The sequence below is a fragment of the Dermochelys coriacea genome, chromosome 8 (assembly GCF_009764565.3).
Source record: "Dermochelys coriacea isolate rDerCor1 chromosome 8, rDerCor1.pri.v4, whole genome shotgun sequence".
Lineage (NCBI taxonomy): Eukaryota > Metazoa > Chordata > Testudines > Dermochelyidae > Dermochelys > Dermochelys coriacea.
Window position 1 is genome coordinate 68,295,603 of NC_050075.1, and position 17,204 is coordinate 68,312,806.

Below are 17,204 nucleotides of genomic sequence, written 5' to 3' on the forward strand. Positions count from 1 at the left end.
CGTGTCTAGTCAGGGAGATGGAGCTTTATCATGACTGTGTGACAGTCCATTTGGCTCAAATTTGACAGAAGAGTGTCTTTTTCTGCTATCCATCATGAAGCACTCAGGTTTATATTCATACTGATGACTAAATTAAAAGCCATACATAGGAGCAGCATTAGGTCCTTATTCAGTAAAATTCTTAAATATATGTCTAACTTAAGCATGAATAATCCCAATGAAGTCAGTAGGAGTCTTCTTGTGCTTAAAATTGCTGTTTTGGGAGTTTAATGCTTAGGATGAGTAATACCAGTGAATTCAGTAACTTTTTGTCCTGTGTTTATACTGTGCCCTAAGAGGCCTGGTCTCTGACTGGGCCTCCAAGCTGCTACCGTAATACAAATGATGGGTAATAATAAGTGCTTGTACGTGGGAGCTGAATACATGGATGATGGTTTGCACAGTCAAGGTGTAGATTGGGTTTTTCTTTACTATGATATTTGAAGGTCTGTTTTAGCTTCACATGAATTATGACAAGTGAAAATTGTTTAGCAATATTCAGCATACTTTTTTTAATTTTAATTATTTGATTGTTTTTGAAAAGGATAAATAGTAAAATAAATACTTTAAGAGTTTTGAAGTTGGTTCACTTGAAAATATGCCTGGTTTATATCCACAACGTCAAGAAGGGTGCAAAAGATGCATCTTTAATTAACAAATTTATAGAGCTTTGTTCATAAGCTTGATCAAATTTTCCTCACAGGGAAGAGCTTGCTCCCCTAGCAATTTCATTCCAGAATTTTACATATTTTTATGTATTAATTTGAGGCCCCAATCCTGCAGTCAGATCTAAGGTCTCTCCTCCACTGCAATCAAAGGTGTTCTGTACAGGTGAAGAGGTCTGGTGAATCTGATTGCAGGATCAAGGTCTAAAGCTGTTAGATCCTATTGCTCAAAAATTCTGACTGTTCTAAATGTCTTATATTGTTTGACCCAGTGGATACGGCTGAATAAATCTGTGTGTAGCTGCTGAGTTATAGCAGCCTCTGGAAAAAAGCTCTTCAGTTCTGAAAAGTTTATGCACACAGTTCCTCAGTCAGTCTAACAGATAGATCTGTCTGTGTGTTACACTGCAGCACAAACCTGACATTTTAAAACATACATTTTTTTTGTTTTTCCTAATTTAAAAATATACATTAAACTATTTGGAACGCTATATGGATATTTTTAATAATTAAAAAGTACCTCCACATTTCTGTGCTTGGAATCACAGCACATATTTCTCAATATCATAACAGTAAACCAGTATCAGCTAATTCATGTTTATAAACAGGTTGTCAAAATCTAAGAAAAAGCAGAGGGATGGTAGTTATTGCCCTTCTTCTGAAACTCTAGAATCAGTTGTGTGCATTTTTCTACCATATTCTGTCCGGCAATTAAAAAGAGAAGTCAGAATTCCAAAGCAGGTAATCAGTGTCAGCTACGAAAAACAGTTTATCAGGATAAAGCACAGCTGCCATTATATTTTCCTCCTGAAGTCTTGCTTCCTTTGTCCTTTTTTAGGGTAACTAAACTGAGATACAGAAGGATACATGCTTTGGGTTTTAATCCTGTTTTATTCTGGCAGTGTTTAAAATGCCTTCCTGATTTTGTGTGCAAGATTGCTGCAGTCAGTGTTCCCACATAATTTTTTTTCCCTTCCTTGGTCTAATTGGAATACAGTAGCAACCTTGTACAGAGCTGTTTACTTCTCATGACTGCCATCTCAATCGGTGAGGCCATATTGAGCTAAAATGTTCTATCAGTCTTAGATACAGTTAAGTATAAAACGGCATTTCCAGGAAATGTATGTACTCTTGCTCTCTCCACACACACACACACAGAGGTGAGAAGAGTAAAAAAATAAACATGCTTTCACATGACAAAGTTAATGAAGAATGCCCATTTTTTGCCATTTTATATTCTGTTTAAGGTCTTCAAGATGTTTACCCAGAGCTTCATTTATTTCCTTAAATTTTTAATAAATTTAATGAATACTAAGGGGTGGCGGTCTTCAGATTTCTTGGCTTGGTCTCCTAGGGCTAGAATAGGGAGCAAAAACTTCAAAGGTAAATGTATGATTAAAAAGAATAAGAAATGTATTAAAGATTTATTTAAGATTAAATATAAAAATGATGCATAGAGCATCTAGGACACATTTCTCCAAGAACTGACACTTAACTATTCTCATTTAGAGTTTAGAAATGACCTTTTATTTAAAAAAAATTATTTATGATGTAAACATACAGAAAGATATTTAGATGTTTCTCTTTGAAAGGCCAGCTGAATCAATCCCCTATCAATCCCCAGTTCACTACAAACAGGCCATACCTTATTGTATCTGTTCCCTTGATCAGGAAACCTTGACCACTTGTGCTTCAGAGATCATCAGTATTGCTCATAAGCTATCTATCAGAACAACACAAGGTTTGGCCTTCTTCTGAAATCCACAGTACTCCCTTATATCCCTCACTAGCCCTGTTAAGGTCAAGGTCAGAATTCAAATTTGCCTGTCTAACTTAGCTATGCATACAATCAGCACAGGCCAGGCTCATTAACTTTGAACTGATTACCAGAAATGTTTGAAATATTTTAAGTCACTGTGAAATCAACCACCATGTTGATCTTTCTGTCTCACCCTGTGAATAACCTGAAAGAAGCTTGAGATGGTGTGAGTATCTAGCTGTTATATTGCAATTTGGTATATATTTTGATCTTCTCCTGCAATGGCAATTCTGGAAAATCTATAAACTTGTCAAGTTTATTTTTTTTTCAATTCTAAAGTATTCATAAAAGAAATTGTTGGCTAGTGCGACACCCAATTCCTTTGCAAATTATCTAGACACATTTTAGTTTTATTTAGTGTCAAAACTTAAACAAGAATTCACAAAACTCTAATATTCTACTCCAATCATAAATCCTTGCACCTATATCCTTATGGTCTTTTTATCAGAGTATCTCAATGATCTTTATGAACACAAAATAATTGAGCCTTTCAACATCCCTGTGAGGTGAGTCATTCTCTTTCTACACAGAGGTACAGAGATATTAAGGGTAAAAATTTGGTCCTATTGAAATCAATGGTAAAGCTCCTATTCACTTCAATAACAGAATCTAGTCCCACAGAAGATTGCAGTAGAGAGGATTGGCTGGAGCATTAAAGTTATGGTTTCATATTGATTATTAGAGAAAATTCTTCACTGCTTTGCACTTTGTGTGGTCATTTACCCCTATTGAAAAGAGGTGTAAAATACTGCCATTATGGTTTGGTGGGACTTTGAATTTACTTTGCATATGTGTAGAGGACTGTAAAAGGTGCAAGGCATCAGAGGATCAAAGCCCAAAGTATTTAATAACATACATTTAAATGCGACTTCAATGTGTTTCTCATATCAAGATTTTAAGATATTGGTTTTGTGCATCCCACAAGCAGATTCTTAGAGAAATATTTTATTTGACAATTCAAAGTCAATTAACATTTTATTCTTAGTTAAGAGTGTGGAAAATTAGTCTTTACACTCAAAGAAAGAAATGGAAATATGGATCATAAGTGGAGTGGTCTTTCTGACCAGTAGCAGTGCATAAATTTGCACAGACAGTTCTGGAATGTCACCTCTTTTTTTCACCATGAAGTCAGCAACGGTAGACCTCTGATTGGAAATGCATTGCATACCTTATTCTCAAGCAAGAAAATATGGAAGCTTCTGGCAAGATGGGGTCACAACATGGGTCACAAAAATGTCATCACAGTCGAAACCTCAACAAACTTCCTTGTGACCTAACACAAAAGAGATCAAAATTAAAGTAACGAGACTTTATCAATTTAGTAGTGACAGTCTTAAAATTAAGTGGAGTGTCCCTTTGAGAGTTCTGACAGTTTTGTCTCAGAGGATCTCTCAGCTTGCAAAAGGATTTCTTGAATACAATCAAGCAGAGAGGATTTTTTTATTCAGAGGTGGCCCTTTTTTACTTCTTTGATATTCAACCCCAAACATGGTTGTAATGATGAGAATTTTCAGCCAGAGCATGCATAATTTCCCCATATGGTGGCATGTGTTTTTTCCATGTCATGTTCCCTCCTGAACTGGAAGCCATTGTGCCCTCATTAACAATGGAACTCAAACCTATATGAATGAGGTTGGTAGAAGGTTTGCCACCAATTGGGGCCACACTGGTGTTTAGATTCCAGACTGAAGGGTTTTCTATGGGACTAGAGAAAGAGAGCATGCCAGACACCCTACTCTCATATGAAGAAAAGGAGTATTTTTTGCACCTTAGAGACTAAAATTTATTTGAGCATAAGCTTTCATGAGCTACAGCTCACTTCATCGGATGCATCCGATGAAATGAGCTGTAGCTCACTAAAGCTTAGGCTCAGATACATTTGTTAGTCTCTAAGGTGCCACAAGTACTCCTTTTCTTTTTGCGAATACAGACTAACACGGCTGCTACTCTGAAATACTCTCATATGTGTCACCACCCCAGATTAGCTCCTTACACCAATGGAAATGGAAGATGTGGAAATACTTCACTATTTATGGACAGAGCTCAATCCTGCTGTTACTTAGGCAATAATCTCATTGATTTATAATCAATTTCTCCTCAGTGTGAGACTCAAAATCAATGGGGAGTGTTAGATGTCAGCATCAGGGCTAGAACAAACGATTTGTGGTGGGAAAATAAAATCGTCAATTAGTTTTGCTAGAAAGAGTCATACTCCTAATATTTGTCACAGTGAATTAATACCTTCCTTCTCCTTAAATCAACAAAATACCGTTTGTGGTATGTTTTTCACATAAATACATTAGTTTCAAAGGGTAGAATGAATCAAAGCCTGATGTGGTTGCTTTAAGTAATTTCAAATGAGTAAAAGTAAAAATATATATGCAAACAATCTCTGTGGTAGAGCAGCAGCATCTAGATTATACTTTACAAACTATTTCAGAAACATACAATACAAATATTATCCACTGTATACTATTATATACAAGTATTATAAACAAAAAATTTTCCAAAGTGACATCTCATGGTTTACTGTATTTTTTCAATTTTGAATATGCCACACAAGGTAAATATTTCCATTCAGTTCACTAGCTTGTCTTCTGGATCCCTTTTGGATAATGGCTCTCACTAAGAGCAACAGCAAGAATAATGCCCTTGTGATCTGATACTAGCTGCATTGAATATCTGAGATATACAATTTAAGCAAATAAAAAAGGGAAAAGCAAAACCATTTGAGTGCAGATTAATATAAGTATAATTTATATTGTCTTGTAAATGTATTATTGATAACAGATTAGCTAATTCTTTTTGGCTAGGGTTTTTTTAAATGGCATTGGTGGGTCTGCTTCAGGGTAGTTATTTACTTATGTTCAGATTAGACTGGTAGTTTTTTGCACCACTTTACACAGGTACAGATGGTTAAGAAAGATGAAAAGCAGTAGATAGCAGGTGCAATGTTACGTATCAATGTATCAAACACTACAATTGTCTAGTTAGCAGGTTTCCTGCTAGCATTTTGTTAGTCAAATGGTGACAGGAATTAATTCAATGCTTATTTCATAATCTCATACTTGATTGTTGAACCATAAACCATGGTTTTCATTGCAAACCATTGCTGTGGTGAAGGCAAAATATAATGGCCAGTTTCTTATATACACTAACTCTGACGGTGTAACGGGGCCTTAATGGGGGATAAAATTCTATCACACCCACATTAGGGTTCCTTTGTTACCCACTTGAAGCCCGTTTACACTGCCAGAGAGGTCAATGAGAATTTGGTTCCAGTTGGTTGTTGATATTCTGGAAAAAATTTACATTTTAACATTTACTAAAGGTCAGGGAGCAGGACCTGTAGCAGAGCCATTCTCTGGGCAACCTAATCAGCACAGCTGGCCTGTATTAGACTGCATCATTGTCTACACTGCCTGATTGATAGGTAGGAGTCAGCAGACTGGCTCTTAAGCCCAGCAGCAGGAGCTGCACTTCGGTGGCTGCTCAAAGCATTTGCCCATGGCTGTTACAGCTCCTGTGCCTGCTCATTCCCAGCCTTGTCTCAATCTGACCTTTGCTCTGATTCCGGACTACCAACCTGTGCTCTAACCACTGGGCAACAACCACCCACATCCTGGTCAGTGAGTTCAGACCAGTACTCTCTCTGCCCAAAAAGCATTAACCTTTGTGTTAGCATTGGTGATGAGAGCCTAGGTCTATCGCTGGTATGTTGAAGAAAAATGGATTCTTGATATTGCGGGGAATAACTTTTTTTTTGTCTGGAGTACATAGAAAATTGATCACAAACACTGGTGGAGAATCAAAGACTCAGTAAAGTATCTATAATGTAACTTTTCAAAAAATAAAAGGACACTGTTTAGGGTTAACGGCAGGTCTTTGTGTTTGAGATGTACTGTGCAACATGCAAGAAACTGAAAAAGTTACAACCAAGAGAAAAAGCTACATTTTTCATCTGTACTCTTAGGTGCCTTTGCAATGTACATTATCAAAATTTGTAAAATGCAGCTTAAAATCTGAATGTAATAGAGCAGTGGTTCCCAAACTTGTTCTGCTGCTTGTCCAGGGAAAGCCCCTGGCGGGCCGGGCTGATTTGTTTACCTTCCGCGTCCGCAGGTTCAGCCAATTGCGGCTCCCACTGGCTGCGGTTCGCTGTTCCAGGCCAGTGGGAGCTGCTGGGGGCGGCCAGTATGTCCCTCGGCCCACACTGCTTGGGAACCACTGTAATAGAGAATGGTAGAATTAAAGCTAAATTTTTGTCAGCCAGTGCAGATTGTTAAAAATCACATGTTGGAACTATACAGCTAAATATACAGAAGACCAAAGTATAATACAGACAAGCTGTTAAAGTGCACAGAATGAAAAACATATTGTGCTATAAAGCAGGAAAGTTCCAATGATAAGGAAATATGACACTATTTTTAATGTTGGGAAGATTTCCTCTTAAAAATAACTATTTCTGAATTTGAAGAGTTGCTGGAATACACTTTTTGATCTGGGGAAGAGCAAAGCTTTGAACCAATATTTGAGATTGCTTTGCAATATGTGAGGTAATGGAAATATCATAATGGAAACACTACTATTATCTATATTGCTACAAAATGTAAACCTAAGGAAAGCTCTAGTTTTTACTGAGTGACAAATCCAAGCTGCTTTAAATAGCCCCTTCCAGGGTGAAGCTGAAATAGTGTCCATTGCTTTTGGTCCATTTGCTAGGTATCATTTTGAATGAAATTTGCCCTATGCAGAGCCAACAGAAAAATCTATGCACCACTATTTTGAGGGCTTAGTGGGACTTAGATGGTATGTTGGCCTAGTACTGGCCCTCCTGACCAGGGATAGATTTTTACCCTCAGAGTATTTCATGCTTACCACAACATATTAAGGGACATTCTTTTCTACGTTAAAAACATGCAGTCTCACTGATTTCACTTGGAGTTACATGAATGAAATAAGAATAAATTATTTTGTAAATGGCTAATCTTTTAGCTGATAAGTTTTCATGTATAATAAATTCTCAGAACTCTAGAGATATACCTAAGTCAAGAAATACAGGATTAAGTACATGTTGAGAAACCCAAAAAGCTTTTTTTTCCAGCTAAGATGCAAGCACCTTTTTATAAATGAAGAAAGAAATGTAGTTTTCCATAAGAAAATGTAATTTTCTCAAATCTAAATGTTTCACAAGAATGTTTCACAACTTTAACAAACTTTTGACAGGAAAAATGAATAACTTTCACTCATTTTGTTTTGATGATGTTTTATGTGAACTTTCTGGTTACATTTAATTTTGTTTTTACTTTTATATTGTATTAATAGTATAATATATTTGATATTATATTATATTATATTATATTATAGTTAATATTGTGGTGTTTCAACATGATCTGAATGAAACAGTTTTACCTTATTGTGGAGCAATATATCTTGATGATATTTAATCAAAATTATTCGAGCTTGAAATAGAAGATTCTGATGTATCTGAATCTATTTATTTTTAATTTTCATTTTGTGGGAAATTTCTAAATTTCTGCATTTCTTTCCAATTTGGAATGAAAATTAATTTCAGACTGTCAGAAATTCCCACCGAATGTAAATTCTGTTTGTCCCATTCAAATATACACCCCCCCCCCAACACACATGCATATAATTTGTGTTGCCCTAACACCTAGGAGCTCCAATGACGGACCTTGTTGTGCTAGGTGCTGGACAAACACAGAACAAAAATAGGGTCCCTGTCCCCAAAAGCTTACACATTCAGACAGGTAGGTAGATAAAATACATGACATCCCAAAAGACAAGCAAAATTGCCTTTTAGGCCTCTGAAAGATTTCTTAAAAGATTCAGATGGGAAGCTAGAAGGACTTTAAAATCTCAGGAGACTTGGGGCTGCAAACACTGTTTAGCTTTTTTCAAGACAGGAAGCAAGGATGTTTTTAAATCCCAGGAGAATATGAGCTGAAAAGTTGTATATTGTGGATTTGTGCAAATATTAAATGTCTGGCACACTTTGATTCTATTACTTTGTTTTACAGCTGTAGGACTGCTGAGATAACACGAAGTAAAGCACTGTGGCTTCTTGTAAAGCGAGGGAGTAGAACTGCATAAATGTCTTGATGTATTTTAACTTGTTAAATTAAATTGCTTTACTGCTGTATATAGACCTTGGGTATTTCGTTCCATCTGTTGTACACTATGCAGTTCATGGTGTTGCTAACAAACACCATGTATCTTTTTACGAGGCACTTTGTGTCTGCCGTCACTTCTTTTTAAGTGTTTTCCTACACTCCAGCACTAGCCACTTCTTTGGAGAAATCATTTCCTATAGATCAATAGCATGAGAAGTTCAGCTATGTACAAATAGCATTGCTCTTTTGTAAACATTTCCAATTACCAAAGAAAGACAATGTTTCCTCAGACATCAATGTGATAACATTTGCTAATGTTAATATGCCTTGAATATAACAATACATAAGGAGAGAATACATGATGTGGGGTGGTATAAAAATTTGGTGGCATGAGTTTGGGATGACTGTATTACTCAGATGAAACCATAATTCATGTCTTTCAAATCAGTCCCAATAAAACTGTTATAATGCACCATGTATTCTGTATTTGCCATATATAGATTTTTACAGAAAATCTATATTTCAGGAAGGTTTTAGAGCATTTATAAAAATTGAGATTGTTTTGAATCTCTTCATCCATAAAACCAGGGCCTCACTAGTTGCCCAACTGTGCAGGGCTCTCAGGGAACTATGCTAATCTCTCAGAAAACACAAAATAGCTCTTTGTTGCATACAAATATAATACTTTAAAATCTATTATCTAGGCACCTTCCACGGCTTGAAGTGCTGTGTCCCACTAGGAAACTCATCCCAATGCTGTGTAATAGCTAAGAAATTCAAAAAGCTATAGTTGTAGGGAAAAAAATTAGTTTGACAGAGAGAAATCTCTACTTTAATTGTCATTTTATTTTTACAATGGATAAGTAAAAGATAATAAGATCACTGAGGGTCCAATTCTGATAATAGCTGAGTGTCCTTAACTCAATGAAGACAAGATACTCAATACCACTCACTGTTAGGCCTTTTGATCCTGATCTGCAGCCCATTGAAGTAAATTGGACCTTTCAGTGGGCTTTGGATGAGGTTGGAGAATTATAAAATATTTATGGGCTAGGTCCACAGTACTCTCCACATACTTTATTGTTTTTGGCTGTCTAGTACTGCTGGAGTGGTGTGAAGCAGCATGTGACTCTTCCCTTTATATCTCTGATCACTTGTTTCGATTCCTAATCTTCTTCTTTTCTTATAAACATCCAGGTTGGTTACTGTGTGTGATAGATCCAGTAATCAGGAGTCTGAAATAGCCAGCCAGCCTTTATTCATGGCCCAAATCATGCCCAAGGTACTCAGGCACTTTACAAACAATTAAAATACAGTCCCAATAAATAAAACAGTTGGCTGGGTTTGCAATGCCCCATACTCAATTTGATGTTATTTCTCTGTCTATAAATACAGAAACTTTTGAACTTTTCTCCTGACCAGTTCCACAATTTCAGGGAATGTTCTAGGCCCAATCGATTTTGGTTTTAGTAGACTTTAAAATGTTGACACTCTGAATGGAAAAAAATGTGGAGGGGCACACAGAGCCCTGCCATAGGGGTATTGGGGTTTCTGGCATAGGGGATGGGGAAAACTGGGGACACACAAATCCCCTAGCATAGTATGAAAGGGGGAAATGGTGGGAAAAGGAATATGGGGGGGGCACCCATGTGGAAGAGATGGAAACGTGGGGACACACAGAGTGCCTGGCCTGAGGGATGGTGTGGGAGGCTACAGAAAGCCTATAAAATAGAGGGGGTGGGAAGGTGCCACATTGGGAGCTTGCTGGTGGCACATTGGGGGTGGAAGGATGCAAGGAACCTTAGATGTGTGCAATGAGCTTGGCCTAAAGAAGCTACAAAGCGTGTGACTCTTTTGTAAAGTCAGTACATGGGCCAACAACAATGAAAGTAGAAAAAATTTCTGATAGTCTGTGTTTCACTTTCTCTTAAGTGAATTTAAGGGGGTTTCTCTTGAAACTTGGGGATTTCTCTTAAACTTGATTGAAGCCTTCCCTTCTGTCTGAGTAGATCTCAGATGTAGATAACACATGCAACCACCCAGGGTATGTCTATGCTACAGCTAGGAACGAGCCTCCAGCCTGGGTAGACAGACTTGGGCTATTATGGCTTGAGCTAGCACACTAAAATTAAGTGGTTTTCAAATTGCGATTCATGACTCAGTACTGGGTTGCGGAAAGTAGGGCACTGGGTCGTGGTGGCTCTGGTTAAAAGTCCCGTTACTGGTGCTGCCCGGGTAAGGCATGCTAGTCCCTGCCTGTTCTAACACTGCGTTGAGCCTCGGAAGCAGCCAGCACCAGGTCCAGCTCCTTGTACTGCCCCCGTCGAGGGGGCCATGGGGTTCCGTGTGCTGCCCCCTGTCCCGAGCACCAGCTCCATACTCCCATTGGCCAGGAATCATGAATGAGAGCTGGGGGAGGCAGTGCCTGTGGGAGAGAGCCACACAGAGCCACTTGTGTACCTCCGCTTAGGAGCCGGACCTGCTGCTGGCCGCTTCCGGGGTGCAGCTCAGTCCACAGTGCCAGGCCAGGCAAGAAGCCTGCTTAGCACCCCCGCTGCACAGCTGACTGGGAGCCAGCTGAGGTAACCCCATGCCCCAACCCTGTGGCCCAAACCCCTGCCCCAGCCCGAGCCCCCCTCCAAGCCCAGAGTCCCTTCCTGTAACCCAAACCCCACATCCCTAGCCCCACCCCAAAGCCTGTACCCACAGCCTAGACCCCCTCCTGTACCCCAAACCCCTGCCCTAGCCCCTCCCACACTTCAAACACCTCATCCCCAGCTCTGTTGGGTCACAGGCATCAACAATTTTCTTCAACTGGGTCTCCAGAAAAAAAAAGTTTGAAAACCACTGCTATAAATAGCTGCGTAGATGTTGCAGCACCAGTGGAGACTGGGGCTAGTGAACTGAGTTCAAGCCTAGGGAGTCAGGGAGGTCGGTAGCTAGCCCAAGTCTTTGCCAGAGCCACAATGTCCATAAAGCTATTTTTAGTCTCTAGCTCGAGCCCCACTAGCAAGTGTCTGTCTATCCAGGCAGGGAGGCTCACTGCTAAATGCAATGTAGACATAACCTACGAGGGCTGCCAAGTCAGCTCACAGGCTAACTTTGTTGTAAATGGTTTTAAAAACTAAATAGTGTTTCTATCACCCGTGAGAGTGATATTTTTGTGCAAAGGTGACTGGGTCCTTAAATGCATGGTTTAGGAGAGTCCATGAAATAACTAACCATAATCCCTATATTTATGATGGGGTAAATCTCTGGTCAGCAATTAGTTTAGCTACGCTATCATTTATGAATGTTCATTGCAATAATTATGTTAAATGTTTACTGTTTTAGTTGGAAATTGTGCATCTTCTGTGACTTGATTTAACAATCAGACCCATAATTTTACACAGATGCACTGCAGTTACTAATTGTTTTTACAATTGGTCTGATATCAGTGGGTAACCTTGTAAAAAATTAACCTCTGTGCTTTAGGGCATGATTTTGCAAGATACTTTCTCTAGATGCTCTTAAAGGCATGAAAGCCCAGGTTTCTGATGCTCAGCAGCTCCAGGAGTTCCTCAGCCCCTTGGAGAACAGAATTACATAATTACTATTATCCTTTTATTTATAGGCTGTAGTAGAATGGACCCCCCCCCATGCATGTAGTTTCAGATTAGATATCCAAGGCCAAAACATCTGCTTTGCATGAGATTATGCTATATGGGTAGGACTCTCCTCTGCTCATGTAGAAGAGGGGGGGAAAAAAATTCAGCTTATAGCAACGTGGGACTCATCCAGCAGCGCCTCCTACTCATCATCCAGGGAATTAGCTCACCAGCCTCCAGAGCACCCTCTGTCAGCCGGTGTCTTGCCTGTCACTGGCTACCCGTGTCCATCTTAGACCCTGGTGCCTCTTTCCCTTGGGTCCTGCCACCTGGCAGAACCCCCACAGTATCCATGTTCCCCTCCCCAGGGAACCCCCAACCCACCTCAGTATATGGCTACTGTCAGTCACCACCTAGCCCCCACTCACTGGAGTGGACTGCAGTGTACAAGCCACTCATCACAGGCAAGGGAGGTTTGGACCTGCTGCCTTCCCCTACCCTTAGGCTGCCCAGTTGCAACCCCAGTACCTTGTCTTAGGCCATCTGCCAGGCCTGCACTTTTCCAGCCTGGAGCCTCCCAGCTCCCCTGGCCTTCCCCAGCCCTGCTTCACCTCAGGTACCCTGATATACTCCCCAGCAGCCAGGCTCATCTCTCTCTATAGCTAGAGAAGACTCTCTAAGTATCTGGCTCACAGCCCTTTTATAAGGGCCAGCTGTGGTCTGTTTGCAGTGTGGCCCCAGCTGTGCCTACTTCCCCAATCAGCCTGGAAGCTACTTGCCACCCAGCCACAGCCCTCTCCTGGGCTGTTTTAAGCCCCTCCAGGCAGGCAGAAGTGGGTGACCACCCTGCTACACAGCTCTTTATCCCACAGACTCCTCCTTCAGTTGGAGTGCCGTGCACAATAGGCACTTCAAGGTTTTAGGAGGTGGAGAAAAGATCAAACCCAGGGAGGGAGATTTCTGTATAGAAGTTTTAGAGCTATATTACTGCCTTCTGGGGTCCCTCACTGGCTGCTTAGCCATGCTCTCTCTTGAATGCCTCAATGGACCTACATCCAATAGGTGCATGAGCTGACAGAGTTACAGTACCCCTTCCCTAATTGTATTCCCTCAGTAGCAGGCTACTCTGAGCTGAATATAAAATGGTTGCAGATAAAAAAAAAACCTGTTAGATGACTGAAGATGAAGCTCCTAGATCAGAAGCAGAGTCATAACAGTTGTGCAATGCTGTATACGTAATAGTGTACAACCAGGGCAATTTATGGGGAAACCAAGAGCATGAAAGTTTTCCAGGGAAACCAGACCTAGTGTTTAGCAGAAAGGCTAGAGCTCTACTGGGTCCGCTGTTGGATCAAGCAAGATAGCGTGTGTCATAAATATAATGGGAATCCCTTTAAATCCCTCCTGGCCAGAGGAAAAACCTTTCACCTGTAAAGGGTTAAGAAGCTAAGATAACCTTGCTGTCACCTGTCTAAAATGACCAATGAGGAGACAAGATACTTTCAAAGCTGGAGGAGTGGGGGAAACAAAGGCTCTGTCTGTGTGATGCTTTTACTGGGACCAGAGCAGGAATGCAGGTCAGAACTCCTGTAAAGAGTTAGTAAGTAATCTAGCTAGAAATGCATTAGATTTCCTTTTGTTAAATGGCTGGTAAAATAGGTTGTGCTGAATGGAATGTATATTCCTGTTTTTGTGTCTTTTTGTAACATAAGGTTTTGCCTAGAGGGATTCTCTGTTTTGAATCTGATAACCCTGTAAGGTGTATACTATCCTGATTTTACGCAGGTGATTCTTTTACTTTTTCTTTAATTAACATTCTTCTTTTAAGAACCTGATTGCTTTTTCATTGTTCTTAAGATCCAAGGGTTTGGGTCTGTGTTCACCTATACAAACTGGTGAGGATTTTTATCAAGCCTTCACCAGGAAAGGGAGTGTAGGGCTTGGGGGGGATATTTTTGGGGGGAGACATTTCCAAGTGGGCCCTTCCCTTGTTATTTTTGTTAGACACTTTGGTGGTGGCAGCATAAGGTCCAGGGACAAAAGGTAAAACAATTTGTACCTTGGGGAAGTTTTAACCTAAGCTGGTAAAAATAAGCTTAGGGAGTCTTTCACACAGGTCCCCACATTTGTACCCTAGAGTTCAGAGTGAGTTGATGGTGTGACTGGAGCATGAAGGAGGTCACGGGGACAAGATGGAGAGAGATGGCTGAGTGCGAATAAGGATTCTGTTCTCTGGCATGTGGCTGGACAATATATAGAAGTTAGAAAATGTCTGTTGTTTAACTGCAGCCATAATCCTCAGTGAGAAATTATTCTGCCTGCCACTAAAGATGGCATTGTGAGATAATTTGTTAGAAAAGTTCCTATTTTCTGTCTGTGTGTTAAAAGTTGATTTTAACATTGCTTTTAAACTTCAAGCAGGCTGTCTCAAATTATGGGGCCTGACTTCATTGATTGAGCTTGGAGTGTGTCTGATTGGGGCCTGGAACTTTTGTCTTACTTTTTTTTTATTTATGGTCTTGAAAATGAGAGAATGAAAGGGTGAAGGAGTTGGGAGCGCAGGTGGTGGTCTTGTTGATCCTTCCAAATATGGGGAATAAGCTGGAAGAACTCGAAATGCTAGTAAATAAACACAACTATGGCATAGTTGGCATCACAGAGACTGGTGGGTTAATACGCATGACTGGAATATTAGTATAGAAGAGTACAGCTTGCTCAGGAAGGACAGGCAGGGGAAAAAGGGAGGAGGTGTTGCCTTATATATTAAAAATGTATATACTTAGACTGAGATTGAGATGGAAATAGGAGACAGACTTGTTGAAAGTCTCTGGGTAAGAATAAAAGGGGTAAAAAACAAGAGTGATGTCATGGTAGGGGTCTACTACAGACCACCTAACCAGGAAGAAGAGGTGGATGAGACTTTTTTTTTTAAACAACTATCAAAATCATCCAAAGCACAGGACTCGGTAGTGATGGAGGACTTCAACTACTTGGACATCTGTTGGGAAAACAACACAGCAGTGCACAGATTATCCAACAAGTTATTGGAATGTATTGGAGACAATTTTTTATTTTAGAAGGTGGAAAAAGCTACTGGGGAGAGGCTGTTCTAGATTTGATTTTGACAAATAGGGAAGAACTGGTTGAGAATTTGAAAGTGGTAGGCAGCTTGAGTGAAAGTGATCATAAAATGATAGAGCTCATGATTCTAAGAAATGGTAGGAGGGAGGACAGCAAAATAAAGATAATGGATTTCAAGAAGGCAGATTTCAGCAAACTCAGGGAGTTGGTAAGTAAGATCCCGTGGGAAGCAAGTCTAAGGGGGAAAACGATTGAAGACAGTTGGCAGTTTTTCAAAGAGACATTATTAAGGGCACAAGAGCAAACTATCCTGCTGCATAGGAAAGATGGAAAGTACCCTGACTTAACCAGGAGATCTTCAATGATCTAAAAATCAAAAAAGAGTCTTACAAAAAGTGGATACAAGGTCAAATTACAAAGGATAAATGTAAACAAATAACACAAGTATGTAGGGACAAAATTAGAAAGCCCAAGGAACAAAACTAGATCAAATTGCTAGAGACATAAAGGCTAACAAGAAAATATTCTACAAATGCATTAGAAGCAAGAGAAGACCAAGGACAGAGTAGGACCATTACTCAATGAGGGGGGAGAAACAATAACAGAAAATATGGAAATGGCAAAGGTGCTTAATAACATCTTTGTTTCAGTTTTCACCAAGAAGGTTGGCAGCGATTGGACATCTAGCATAGAGAATACCTGTGAAAATGAGGTAGGTTCAGCAGAGACTGAAATAAGGAAAGAACAAGTTAAAAATTACTAAGAGAAATTAGGTGTCTTCAAGTCACCAGGGCCTGATTAAATGCATCCTAGAATACTCAAGGAACTGACTGTGGAGATATCTGAGCCATTAGCAATTGACTTTGAAAAGTCATGGAAAACAGGAGAGATTCCAGAAGACTGGAAAAAGGCAAATAGAGTGCCCATCTATAAAAAGGGAAATAAGGACAACTGAGGGAATTACAGACCAGTCAGCTTAACTTCTGTACCTGGAAAGATAATGGAGCAAATAATTGAGCAATCAGTTTGCAAACATCTAGAAGATAATAAGGTGATAAGTAACAGTCAGTATGGATTTGTCAAGAACAAATCATGTCAAACCAACATGATAGCTTTCTTTGACAGGGTAACAAGCCTTGTGGGTGGGGGGGAAGCGGTATATATAGACGTGGTATATCTTGACTTTAATAAAGCGTTTGATACTGTGTCTCGCATGACCTTCTCATAAACAAAGTAGGAAAATGCAACCCATATGGAGCCACTATAAGGTGGGTGCAAAACTGGTTGGAAAACTGTTCCCAGAGATTAGTTATCAGTGGCTCACCGTCATGGTAGAAGGACATAATGAACCACTGAGATCAGCTCTCAGTCCAGTTCTGTTCAATAACTTCATCAATGATTTAAATAATGGCATAGAGAGTACACTTGTAAGGTTTGCAGTTGATACCAAGCTGGGAGGAGTTACAAGTGCTTTGGAGGATAGGATTAAAATTCAAAATTATCTGGACAAACTGGAGAAATGGTCTGAAGTAAATAGGATGAAATTCAATAAGGACAAATGCAAAGTACTCCTTTAGGAAGGAACAATCGGTTGCATACATACAAAATGGGAAATGACTGCCTAGGAAGGAGTACTGCGGAAAGGGATCTGAAGGTCATAGTGGACCACAAGCTAAATATGAGTCAACAGTGTAACACTGTTGCACAAAGAGCGCACAACATTCTGGTATGTATTAGCAGTAGTGTTGTAAGCCAGACACGAGAAGTAATTCTTCAGCTCCACTCTGTGGTTGATTAGACCTCAACTGGAGTATTGTGTCCAGTTTTGGGTGCCACATTTCAGGAAAGATATGAACAAACTGGAGAGAGTCCAGACAAG

The 17,204-nt window shown here is 39.8% G+C and overlaps 1 long non-coding RNA gene across 1 annotated transcript; it reads right to left on the reverse strand.

The window, feature by feature from the left end:
* Nucleotides 1–2,229: 2,229 nt before the first annotated feature.
* On the reverse strand, nucleotides 2,230–12,918 carry LOC119860382. The gene is made up of 3 exons (XR_005294518.2): nucleotides 12,773–12,918; nucleotides 6,631–6,750; nucleotides 2,230–3,796 (listed from the first exon to the last, which is right to left on the reverse strand). It is a non-coding gene; the product is annotated as an uncharacterized LOC119860382 (long non-coding RNA).
* Between the last annotated feature and the right edge of the window lie 4,286 nt (nucleotides 12,919–17,204).